Source organism: Lepus europaeus, chromosome 17 (assembly GCF_033115175.1).
Source record: "Lepus europaeus isolate LE1 chromosome 17, mLepTim1.pri, whole genome shotgun sequence".
NCBI classification, from domain to species: domain Eukaryota; kingdom Metazoa; phylum Chordata; class Mammalia; order Lagomorpha; family Leporidae; genus Lepus; species Lepus europaeus.
The window spans coordinates 13,637,272-13,649,633 of NC_084843.1; the positions used below are offsets into that span (position 1 = coordinate 13,637,272).

The 12,362-nt window shown below is 40.4% G+C and overlaps 1 protein-coding gene and 1 pseudogene across 1 annotated transcript in view; both read right to left on the reverse strand.

Moving 5' to 3' along the window:
* LOC133775622 (pancreatic triacylglycerol lipase-like) overlaps positions 1 to 10,095 on the reverse strand; it is an 84,958-nt gene extending 74,863 nt beyond the window's left edge. Inside the window, exon 1 of the mRNA XM_062213986.1 lies at positions 10,026 to 10,095. The gene's annotated coding sequence lies outside the window, so the exon portion shown is untranslated. The remainder of the gene's footprint in view (positions 1 to 10,025) is intronic.
* Positions 1,327 to 8,302, reverse strand: LOC133776035 (NADH-ubiquinone oxidoreductase chain 6-like; annotated as a pseudogene).
* Positions 10,096 to 12,362: the final 2,267 nt, after the last annotated feature.

Sequence of the window (12,362 nt, forward strand, 5' to 3'; positions counted from 1 at the left end):
GAGACAAAATGAACGAAAATCTATTCTCCTCTTTTATTACCCCAACAATAATAGGCTTACCAATCGTAATCCTAATCATCATATTCCCAACCCTACTATTTCCTACCCCTACCCGACTAATCAATAACCGGCTAGTTTCAGCTCAACAATGATTGGCCCAATTGATTCTAAAACAAATAATAATAATGCACTCCCCCAAAGGACGAACCTGGGCTCTCATGCTGATCTCCCTAATTATATTTATTGGCTCAACTAACCTACTAGGCCTCTTACCTCATTCATTTACACCAACAACCCAATTATCAATAAACCTAGGGATAGCTATCCCATTATGAGCAGGGGCTGTAATTACAGGATTCCGTTATAAAACTAAGGCATCACTAGCCCACTTTCTCCCACAAGGAACACCTGTACCCCTTATTCCTATGCTAGTAATTATTGAAACAATTAGTCTATTTATTCAACCCATAGCCTTAGCTGTACGACTTACAGCCAACATTACAGCAGGTCACTTACTTATACACCTCATTGGAGGCGCAGCACTTGCCTTAATCTCAATTAGTCCAACAACAGCCCTAATTACTTTTATTATTCTAATTCTCCTAACAATCCTAGAATTTGCTGTGGCCCTAATTCAAGCCTACGTTTTCACCCTTCTTGTAAGCCTATATCTACACGATAATACTTAATGACCCACCAAACCCACGCCTATCATATAGTTAACCCAAGTCCATGACCACTTACCGGGGCCTTATCCGCCCTACTTATAACATCAGGCTTAGCAATATGATTCCACTTTAACTCCCCCTCACTTCTTCTAATTGGCTTGTTAACAAACACACTCACTATATACCAGTGATGACGAGATATTGTACGAGAAGGCACATTTCAAGGCCACCATACCCCTATTGTTCAAAAAGGTTTACGATATGGAATAATCCTATTTATTGTTTCAGAAGTCTTTTTCTTTGCAGGTTTCTTCTGAGCTTTCTACCACTCAAGCCTAGCTCCTACGCCAGAACTAGGGGGCTGCTGGCCTCCTACAGGTATTAAACCTCTTAACCCCCTTGAAGTTCCCCTACTTAACACCTCAGTCCTTCTAGCCTCAGGAGTCTCAATTACCTGAGCTCACCATAGCTTAATAGAAGGAAATCGTAAAAACATGCAACAAGCCTTAGCAATCACTATTCTTCTAGGTATTTACTTCACCCTACTTCAAGCATCAGAATACTATGAGACATCATTTACTATCTCAGATGGAGTTTATGGCTCAACATTCTTTATAGCCACAGGATTTCATGGCCTCCACGTAATTATTGGTTCTACTTTCCTTACAGTTTGCCTTTTACGGCAGCTCCACTTTCACTTTACATCAAGTCATCACTTTGGTTTTGAAGCAGCCGCATGATATTGGCACTTTGTAGATGTTGTCTGACTATTCCTGTATGTATCAATTTATTGATGAGGATCATACTCTTTTAGTATTAACTAGTACATCTGACTTCCAATCAGTTAGTTTTGGTATAAATCCAAAAAAGAGTAATTAACCTCATTCTAGTTTTACTAATTAATATAACTATTTCCCTAATCCTGGTGACCATTGCATTTTGACTTCCCCAGTTAAATATTTACTCAGAAAAAACAAGCCCCTACGAATGCGGATTTGACCCCATGGGGTCAGCACGACTTCCATTCTCAATAAAATTTTTCTTAGTGGCAATCACATTCCTACTATTTGATCTAGAAATCGCTCTTCTTCTCCCTCTTCCATGAGCCGCACAATTTAATAACCTAAATTTAGTCCTCATCATAGCACTTATACTTATCTCAATCCTAGCCCTAGGACTGGCCTACGAATGAATCCAAAAAGGCCTAGAATGAGTAGAATATGATAATTAGTTTAGTTAAAATAAATGATTTCGACTCATTAGACTATGGTAGAACCATAATTATCAAAATGCCTTCAATCTACGTCAATATCTTCCTAGCATTTATCTTTGCCCTCTTAGGCATGCTAATTTACCGATCTCATTTAATGTCTTCTCTCTTATGCCTAGAAGGAATAATACTATCACTGTTTATTTTAATTACATTAACAGCCCTTAATATACACTTCACATTGTCATTTATATTTCCAATTGTTCTTTTAGTATTTGCGGCCTGTGAGGCCGCAATTGGGCTAGCCCTACTTATTATAGTATCTAACACCTATGGCATAGATTACGTCCAAAATCTAAATCTTCTACAATGCTAAAAACTATTATCCCCACAATTATACTCATTCCCACTGTATGATGATCTAAAAGTCGCATAATCTGAATCAACGCAACAGTCTACAGCCTACTAATTAGCCTAACTACTTTTCTTCTACTTAATCAACCAAACGACACTAACTTAAACCTATCAACCACATTTTTCTCAGATGCCCTCTCCACACCCCTTTTAATATTAACAGTTTGACTTCTGCCCCTTATAATCCTAGCAAGCCAACATCACTTAAGCAAGGAATCATTACTACGCAAAAAAACATATATTTCTCTCCTTATTTCCCTACAAATCTTTCTAGTAATAACATTCTCAGCTACAGAACTCATCTTATTTTATATTCTATTTGAAGCAACACTAATCCCTACACTAATTATTATTACACGATGAGGTAATCAAACAGAACGATTAAATGCAGGAACTTACTTTTTATTCTATACCCTTATAGGATCACTCCCTTTACTAGTTGCCCTAATTCATCTTCAAAATTCTATAGGGTCTCTTAATTTTCTTTTAATCCAACTCTCTAACGAATCCCTGCTAGCATCATGATCTAATTCACTAATATGATTAGCATGTATAATAGCATTTTTAGTCAAAATACCCCTCTATGGTCTTCATCTCTGACTTCCAAAAGCCCATGTCGAAGCCCCCATTGCAGGTTCTATAGTCCTAGCGGCCGTTTTACTTAAACTAGGGGGATACGGTATAATACGTGTTACTATTTTACTTAACCCAATCACAGAATACATAGCCTATCCATTTCTCATGCTCTCCCTATGAGGCATAATCATAACCAGCTCCATTTGCCTCCGACAAACAGACCTAAAATCACTAATTGCTTACTCTTCAGTAAGCCACATAGCCTTAGTAATCGTAGCAATTCTTATTCAAACTCCATGAAGCTTTATAGGAGCAACAGCATTAATAATTGCTCATGGCCTCACCTCCTCCTTATTATTTTGCCTAGCTAACTCCAATTATGAACGTGTCCACAGTCGAACTATACTACTAGCTCGAGGATTACAGACTGTTCTTCCCTTGATAGCAGCCTGATGACTACTTGCCAGTCTCACCAACCTGGCCCTGCCACCAACCATTAATCTTCTAGGAGAGCTTCTAATTGTCATAGCATCTTTTTCATGATCAAACCTTACCATCATCCTTATAGGAACTAATGTTCTAATTACAGCACTCTACTCCCTCTATATATTATCAACCACCCAACGAGGAAAATTTACATACCATACAAATAATATTTCCCCTACATTCACTCGAGAAAATACTCTCATAATACTCCACCTAGCACCTCTTCTTCTTTTATCTATTAATCCTAAAATCATCTTAGGCCCAATATTCTGTAAATATAGTTTAAAAAAAACATTAGATTGTGAATCTAATAATAGAAGTTTGTATCTCCTTATTTACCGAGAATGCTTGCAAGAACTGCTAATTCATGCTCCCATGACTAATCTCATGGCCTTCTCAACTTTTAAAGGATAGAAGTAATCCGTTGGTCTTAGGAGCCAAAAAATTGGTGCAACTCCAAATAAAAGTAATTAACCTATTCTCCACTTCAATAGCCGTCTCAATCATTATCCTAGTTCTCCCCATCATAGCCTCATTTACCAACATTTTTAACCACAACAACTACCCCTATTACGTAAAAACTTCAGTATCTTATGCATTTATAATTAGTCTTATTCCTTCACTAATCTTCATTATCTCGAACCAAGAGACAATAATTTCTAATTGACACTGAATAACAATTCATACCCTAAAACTTACAACTAGCTTTAAACTAGACTATTTCTCTATATTATTTACCCCAATCGCACTATTCGTAACATGATCAATTATAGAGTTCTCTATATGGTATATACACTCAGATCCTAAAATCAATCAATTCTTTAAATATCTACTTATATTTCTAATCACCATACTCATTCTAGTCACCGCCAACAACCTCTTTCAATTGTTCATCGGGTGAGAGGGAGTAGGAATTATATCATTTCTTCTTATCGGCTGATGGCACGGTCGAACGGATGCTAATACCGCAGCCCTGCAAGCAATTCTATATAACCGCATCGGAGATATTGGCTTCATTATGGCTATAGCTTGATTTGCTATTAATCTTAACACATGAGAATTTCAACAAATATTTATATCAGATAACAACATTACTATTCTTCCACTTTTTGGTCTAATCCTAGCTGCTACAGGTAAGTCCGCACAATTTGGTCTTCACCCATGACTCCCCTCAGCAATAGAAGGCCCAACTCCCGTATCCGCTCTACTTCACTCAAGCACAATAGTAGTAGCCGGAGTTTTTCTCCTCATCCGTTTTCACCCTTTATTAGAAAATAACAAAACTGCCCAGACACTAATTTTATGTCTAGGAGCAATTACCACCCTATTTACAGCCCTATGTGCCCTCACACAAAATGATATTAAAAAAATCGTAGCCTTCTCCACTTCAAGCCAACTAGGCTTAATAATAGTCACAATTGGAATTAATCAACCTCACCTAGCATTTCTACATATCTGCACCCATGCTTTTTTCAAAGCTATACTCTTTTTATGCTCCGGATCAATTATTCATAGTCTTAACGACGAACAAGACATCCGAAAAATAGGAGGACTCTACAAAACCCTCCCCTTCACATCCTCAGCTCTTACCATTGGCAGCCTAGCCCTTACTGGTATGCCATTCCTAACAGGATTTTATTCAAAAGACTTAATTATCGAGTCTGCAAATACGTCTTATACCAACGCCTGAGCCCTTATTATTACCCTCATTGCTACCTCCCTTACAGCTGTATATAGTACACGAATTATCTTTTTTGCCCTTCTTGGACAACCTCGCTATCCTACCCTTATTATTATTAATGAAAACAACCCATCATTAATTAACTCTATTAAACGTCTCGCACTTGGAAGTATTTTTGCAGGCTTCCTTATCTCCAATCTTATTTCACCTAATAATGTCCCCCAAATAACTATGCCCTTATATATGAAAATAACCGCCCTATTTGTCACTATTTTAGGCTTTTCTATTGCTATAGAACTTAATCAACTCAGCTTACACCTAAAAATAAGTACACAATCTAACTCCTTTAACTTCTCAAATATACTAGGATTTTACCCCGCTACAATACACCGCCTCTTACCTTACATTAATCTTTCAGCAAGTCAAAATGTAGCTACATTACTCTTAGATATGACTTGAACCGAAAAAGCAATCCCAAAGAACATCTCAGATATCCAAATCCTCGCGTCAACCTCTGTATCCTCACAAAAAGGCCTCATCAAATTTTACTCCCTATCTTTCTTAATCTCCATGCTCTTAGCCCTATTCATCCTAGTCTAACCCCCACGAGTAATCTCAATGACAATAAAAATACTCACAAATAAAGATCAACCAGCAACCACTATTAATCAACTCCCATAACTATATAATGCTGCCACCCCTATAGAGTCCTCTCGAATTAAACCTACTTCGTCCCCTTCAAAAACAACCCAATCACCTATATTCTTAAAACTCACCACAACCTCAACCTCATCACTCATCGCCATAAATATAACTAATCCTGCCTCCAACAACACACCCAAAACAAGCATGCTAAGAATTATAATATTTGACCCTCAAGTTTCAGGGTATTCCTCAGTTGCTATCGCAGTTGTATACCCAAATACTACCAATATTCCACCTAAATAAATTAAAAACATTATTAAGCCTAAAAACGACCCACCAAAACTTAAAATAATACCACAACCAACCCCACCACTAACAATTAACCCAAGCCCTCCATAAATTGGAGATGGCTTAGAAGCGAACCCCACAAAACCAATTACAAACATTACACTCAATAAAAATACTATATATGTCATAGTTCTTACATGGACTCTAACCATGACTAATGACATGAAAAATCACCGTTGTATTCAACTACAAGAACCTAATGACCAACATTCGTAAAACGCACCCCCTACTAAAAATTGTTAACCACTCTCTAATCGACCTTCCCGCCCCCTCAAACATCTCTACCTGATGAAACTTCGGCTCTCTATTGGGATTATGCCTAATAATCCAGATCCTAACTGGCTTATTTCTAGCCATACACTACACATCAGACACAGCTACAGCATTCTCCTCAGTCACACATATTTGCCGAGACGTAAACTACGGCTGACTTATTCGTTACTTACACGCTAATGGAGCATCAATATTCTTTATTTGCTTATATATACATGTAGGCCGTGGAATCTACTACGGCTCATATACTTACCTAGAAACCTGAAACATTGGCATTATTCTACTATTCGCAGTAATGGCTACAGCATTCATAGGCTACGTCCTCCCATGAGGACAAATATCATTCTGAGGGGCTACCGTAATTACTAATCTTCTATCAGCCATTCCTTATATCGGAACGACTCTAGTTGAATGAATCTGAGGAGGATTTTCAGTCGATAAAGCCACACTTACCCGATTTTTCGCTTTTCACTTTATCCTCCCATTTATTATTGCAGCTCTAGTAATAATTCACTTACTTTTCCTCCATGAAACTGGCTCCAATAACCCATCAGGCATCCCATCAGACTCTGATAAAATCCCATTCCACCCCTACTACACAATTAAAGACGCGCTAGGATTTCTTATACTCATTCTTCTGCTCATACTCCTAGTCTTATTCTCCCCTGATCTTCTCGGGGACCCAGACAATTATACCCCTGCCAACCCCCTCAACACCCCTCCTCACATCAAACCTGAGTGATATTTCCTATTTGCCTACGCCATCCTACGTTCCATCCCTAATAAACTAGGTGGTGTTCTAGCTCTAGTTATATCAATTCTTATCCTAGCAATTATCCCCTTCCTTCATATATCCAAACAACGCAGCATAATATTCCGCCCCATTAGTCAAGTCCTTTTCTGAATCCTCGTCGCAGACCTTCTTACACTCACATGAATTGGAGGGCAACCAGTTGAACACCCCTTTATCACCATTGGTCAAGTAGCATCTATCCTATACTTCTCCATCATCCTCATCCTCATACCTCTCGCAAGCCTAGTCGAGAATAAAATCCTCAAATGAAGGCCCCAGTAGTATAAATATTACCCTGGTCTTGTAAACCAGAGATGGAGATCAACTCACCCTGGGACATCAGAGAAGAGGCCCATGCCCCACCATCAGCACCCAAAGCTGAAATTCTCTTTAAACTATTCTCTGCTTTACTCTTAATAACATATTCAAGTAACTTGTCACTATTGACAAAACACCCTTTAATGCTATGTAATTCGTGCATTAATGCTTTTCCCCATACAACATGTACCTATACTATCATCTCATAATCAACATTAGACCATTATATGTTTAATCGTGCATTAAAGCTCTTCCCCATGCATATAAGCTAGTACATTCTTGCTTAATAGGACATAGTACATTCACCTACTAAACTCACATAACCCTATCACCAACATGAATATTCAAATCCAATACCCACCTTAATCAACATCCAGACATCCATTCCTTAATCGAACATAAACCATCCGAGTCAAATCCTTTCTTGTCCATATGACTATCCCCCTCCTCCAGTAATCCCTTAATCTACCATCCTCCGTGAAACCAGCAACCCGCCCACCTCGTGTCCCTCTTCTCGCTCCGGGCCCATTCTACTTGGGGGTTTCTAGCGTGAAACTATAACTGGCATCTGGTTCTTACTTCAGGGCCATAACCCTAAGATCGCCCACACGTTCCCCTTAAATAAGACATCTCGATGGACTAATGACTAATCAGCCCATGCTCACACATAACTGTGGTGTCATGCATTTGGTATTTTTTAATTTTGGGGTATGCTTGGACTCAACATGGCCGCGGCGGGCCCTGACCCGGTGCACTTATTGTAGACGAGCACCTCGATGTACATTCTCCACCCTCATAATTATGAGCCGGGACTATCTTTTCATGCTTGACGGACATAAAAGAATTTTTCGCGTACACGCACGTACACGCACGTACACGCACGTACACGCACGTACACGCACGTACACGCACGTACACGCACGCGCAGTTTTACGTTCATAACTGAATATATCCACAAACCCCCCCTACCCCCCTAAAAAGTAAATTCATTGTCTTAAGACAATGAATATGGCTATTATTATAAATTCCTGCCAAACCCCAAAAACAAGAATCACGACATAGCACTTACTTTATCTTCTTAGGTCTCCCCCAACCCTAATTAATTTTTTTTTCCAAAAAATCTCCTAAATTTCTAGGCTAAATTTGTAAAACCTTCCATTTTTTGGAATTTAAAACGCACCTTTACAATACTGACATAGCACTCTGCCTTTTATTTCCCCTCCAACAGGCAAAACCCTAATTAATTTTTTTTCCAAAAAATCTCCTAAATTTCTAGGCTAAATTTGTAAAACCTTCCATTTTTTGGAATTTAAAACGCACCTTTACAATACTGACATAGCACTCTGCCTTTTATTTCCCCTCCAACAGGCAAAACCCTAATTAATTTTTTTTCCAAAAAATCTCCTAAATTTCTAGGCTAAATTTGTAAAACCTTCCATTTTTTGGAATTTAAAACGCACCTTTACAATACTGACATAGCACTCTGCCTTTTATTTCCCCTCCAACAGGCAAAACCCTAATTAATTTTTTTTCCAAAAAATCTCCTAAATTTCTAGGCTAAATTTGTAAAACCTTCCATTTTTTGGAATTTAAAACGCACCTTTACAATACTGACATAGCACTCTGCCTTTTATTTCCCCTCCAACAGGCAAAACCCTAATTAATTTTTTTTCCAAAAAATCTCCTAAATTTCTAGGCTAAATTTGTAAAACCTTCCATTTTTTGGAATTTAAAACGCACCTTTACAATACTGACATAGCACTCTGCCTTTTATTTCCCCTCCAACAGGCAAAACCCTAATTAATTTTTTTTCCAAAAAATCTCCTAAATTTCTAGGCTAAATTTGTAAAACCTTCCATTTTTTGGAATTTAAAACGCACCTTTACAATACTGACATAGCACTCTGCCTTTTATTTCCCCTCCAACAGGCAAAACCCTAATTAATTTTTTTTCCAAAAAATCTCCTAAATTTCTAGGCTAAATTTGTAAAACCTTCCATTTTTTGGAATTTAAAACGCACCTTTACAATACTGACATAGCACTCTGCCTTTTATTTCCCCTCCAACAGGCAAAACCCTAATTAAATTTCAAGCAACCTTAATATTAACTAAAATATTCTTACACTAATATGTTAATGTAGCTTAATAAAAAGCAAAGCACTGAAAATGCTTAGATGAGCTTCCTGGCTCCATAAACATAAAGGTTTGGTCCTGGCCTTTTTATTGTTTTGTAGCAAGTTTACACATGCAAGACTCCCCTGTCCAGTGAGAATGCCCTTAATATCAATATAGATCAAGAGGAGCAGGTATTAAGCACGCTAATTAGTAGCTCAAGATGCCTTGCTTAACCACACCCCCAAGGGATACAGCAGTGATAAAAATTTAGCAATGAACGTAAGTTTGACTAAGCTATGCTACTCTAGGGTTGAGTTGTTCAGGGAAATGCGAGGCAGCTCGATTTTGATACTGATGCCCAGATTCCTACAGATCACAGGTCTACAACCAGCCCTAGGCCTCAGACCATTTTTAAAGCACATGTGGAAGTTTATCAATTAGAAGATTCTAAAGAGAAACAACAATCAACAACCAAAAAGCACAATAATAATAAACATACAGCATCCTGTATGGGCACTGGTTCAAGTTTCAGATGCTCCACTTCTGATCCAGCTCCCTGCTAATGGCCTGGGAAAGCAGTGAAAGATGGCCCGAGTGTTTGGGCCTCTGACCCCACATGGCAGACTCAGAAGAAGCTCCTGGCTCCTGGATTCAGATTGGCCTAGCTCCTGCCACTGCAGCCAGTTAGGGAGTGGATGGAATGACCTCTCTCTCTGTCTTTCCCTCTGTTGGGGACACTCTCCCCCTCCCTAACAGCTCTAGGCCTGGAAAGGTGCCTGCATAGCCTCTTGCCCTGAGGGCTGAAACATTCTGCAATAACTAAAGAACACCCTGTGGTTAAGTAACATGTGCCTGCTTGCCATAACTGTGTCCTGCCACCTGACCTTCAACCCTGAACAGATCCTGAAACAGCTCCTCTTTCCCACCCCCTAGTGCTTCCCCTAAGAAGTATATAAACCCCTGTGTAAAAAATAAACTTTGCAGCTTGATCAGAACTCTCGTCTTGCTGCCCTCCTTGTGTCTCCTGTCCCTTTCATTCCTCCTTCTAGGTGCTTGGCGCTAGTTGACGTCCCACGGGACGGGACAACTGGCGCCCAACGTGGGGCTCTAGTGTGGCCCTTGGGGATCGAGTGCCTGTAAGATTGGAGGAACGCGGCCTTCGAGGAGGAAAACTTGGAATCAAGTGATATTCATTAAATAAAAGTTTATAAAAAAAAACAAATTAATGCAGATCAAAAACTAATTCTTCAGGACAACCCCTCCCTCCTCGCATACCGGGAAACTCCCAGAGGGGCCAGGGGCTGGTATCTCAAAGGACAAACCCTGGGGCAGTACGGTTTGTCCCCTCCCAGTCTCAGGCCCAACAATTGCCTCCCTCCAAAGAGCTGCCACAACCCCAGGCAGCACAGGATTGGACCTCTGTGCCGCCTCCAATACAATATTAGATTCCACCCAGGGCTCACAAATTATCCCTACAGGGGTGCAGGGCCCCTTGCCTTTGGGTACCTGTGCTTTTATTCTCGGCTAAGCGTCAACCATTCTCAAAGGCATTCAAGTTTTTCCCAGTATTATTGACGGTGACTTTACCAGGGAGATAAAAATTCTGGCAGCCGCTACGAATGGAGTAGCTGTCGTTCCACAGGGCACCCATCTAGCACAACTGGTTCTTCTGCCTTTAATTACTGGAAATACATCCTCAATTTCTTCCAGGCCCCAGGGCACTACCCCTTTGGGCTCCTCGGATGCTTATTGGGTCCAGCCAATTACAAAAAATAGGCCTGTGTTAACCCTTACTATTGAAGGAAAGGATTTCAAGGGCATTTTGGACACAGGGGCTGATGCCACAGTCGTATCTCAAGAACATTGGCCTGCCCATTGGCCGCTGACCGCATCTCTCACTGATTTGCGAGGTATAGGCCAGTCTAATAACCCCCAAGTCAGCTCAAGGGTATTACATTGGAAAGATAAGGAAGGCAAAAAGGGCACTGTGACTCCTTTTGTATTACCAGGCCTCCCTGTTAACCTGTGGGGATGTGATATTCTCTCCCAAATGGAAGTTATCCTGTGCAGCCCTAGTGCTGTGGTCACACAACAAATGCTGCACATGGATTATGTGCCTGGCACAGGACTTGGAAAAATGAGACAGGGCATAACTCAACCTATTACAGCCCCCTCTAAAACAGATAGACATGGGCTCAGATATTCAGATTTTTAGTAACGGCCACTGGCCTTCCTGTACCCCATGTGGATAAAATCACATGGAATACTCAAACTCCTGTTTGGGTGGATCAGTGGCCGCTTACTCAAGAAAAGCTAAATGCCACTACAGCGCTTGTACAGGAGCAGCTCGCGGCTGGACAGATAGAGCCTTCCAACTCTTCCTGGAATACTCCTATTTTTGTCATAAAGAAGAAATCTGGTAAATGGCACCTTTTACAGGATTTGCGCACTGTTAATAAGGTCATGGCACCTATGGGAGCCCTCCAACCTGGCATCCCAACCCCTGTGGCCATCCCAAATGGTTTTTTTTTTCTTTTTTGACAGGCAGAGTGGATAGTGAGAGAGAGAGAGAGAGAGAGAGAGAGAGAGAGAGAAAGGTCTTCCTTTTTGCCGTTGGTTCACCCTCCAATGGCCGCTGTGGCCGGCGCATCTCGCTGATCTGAAGCCAGGAGCCAGGTGCTTCTCCTGGTCTCCCATGGGGTGCAGGGCCCAAGCACTTGGGCCATCCTCCACTGTCTTCCCAGGCCACAGCAGAGAGCTGGCCTGGAAGAGGGGCAACCGGGATAGAATCCGGCACCCCAACAGGAACTAGAACCCGGTGTGCCAGCGCCGCAAG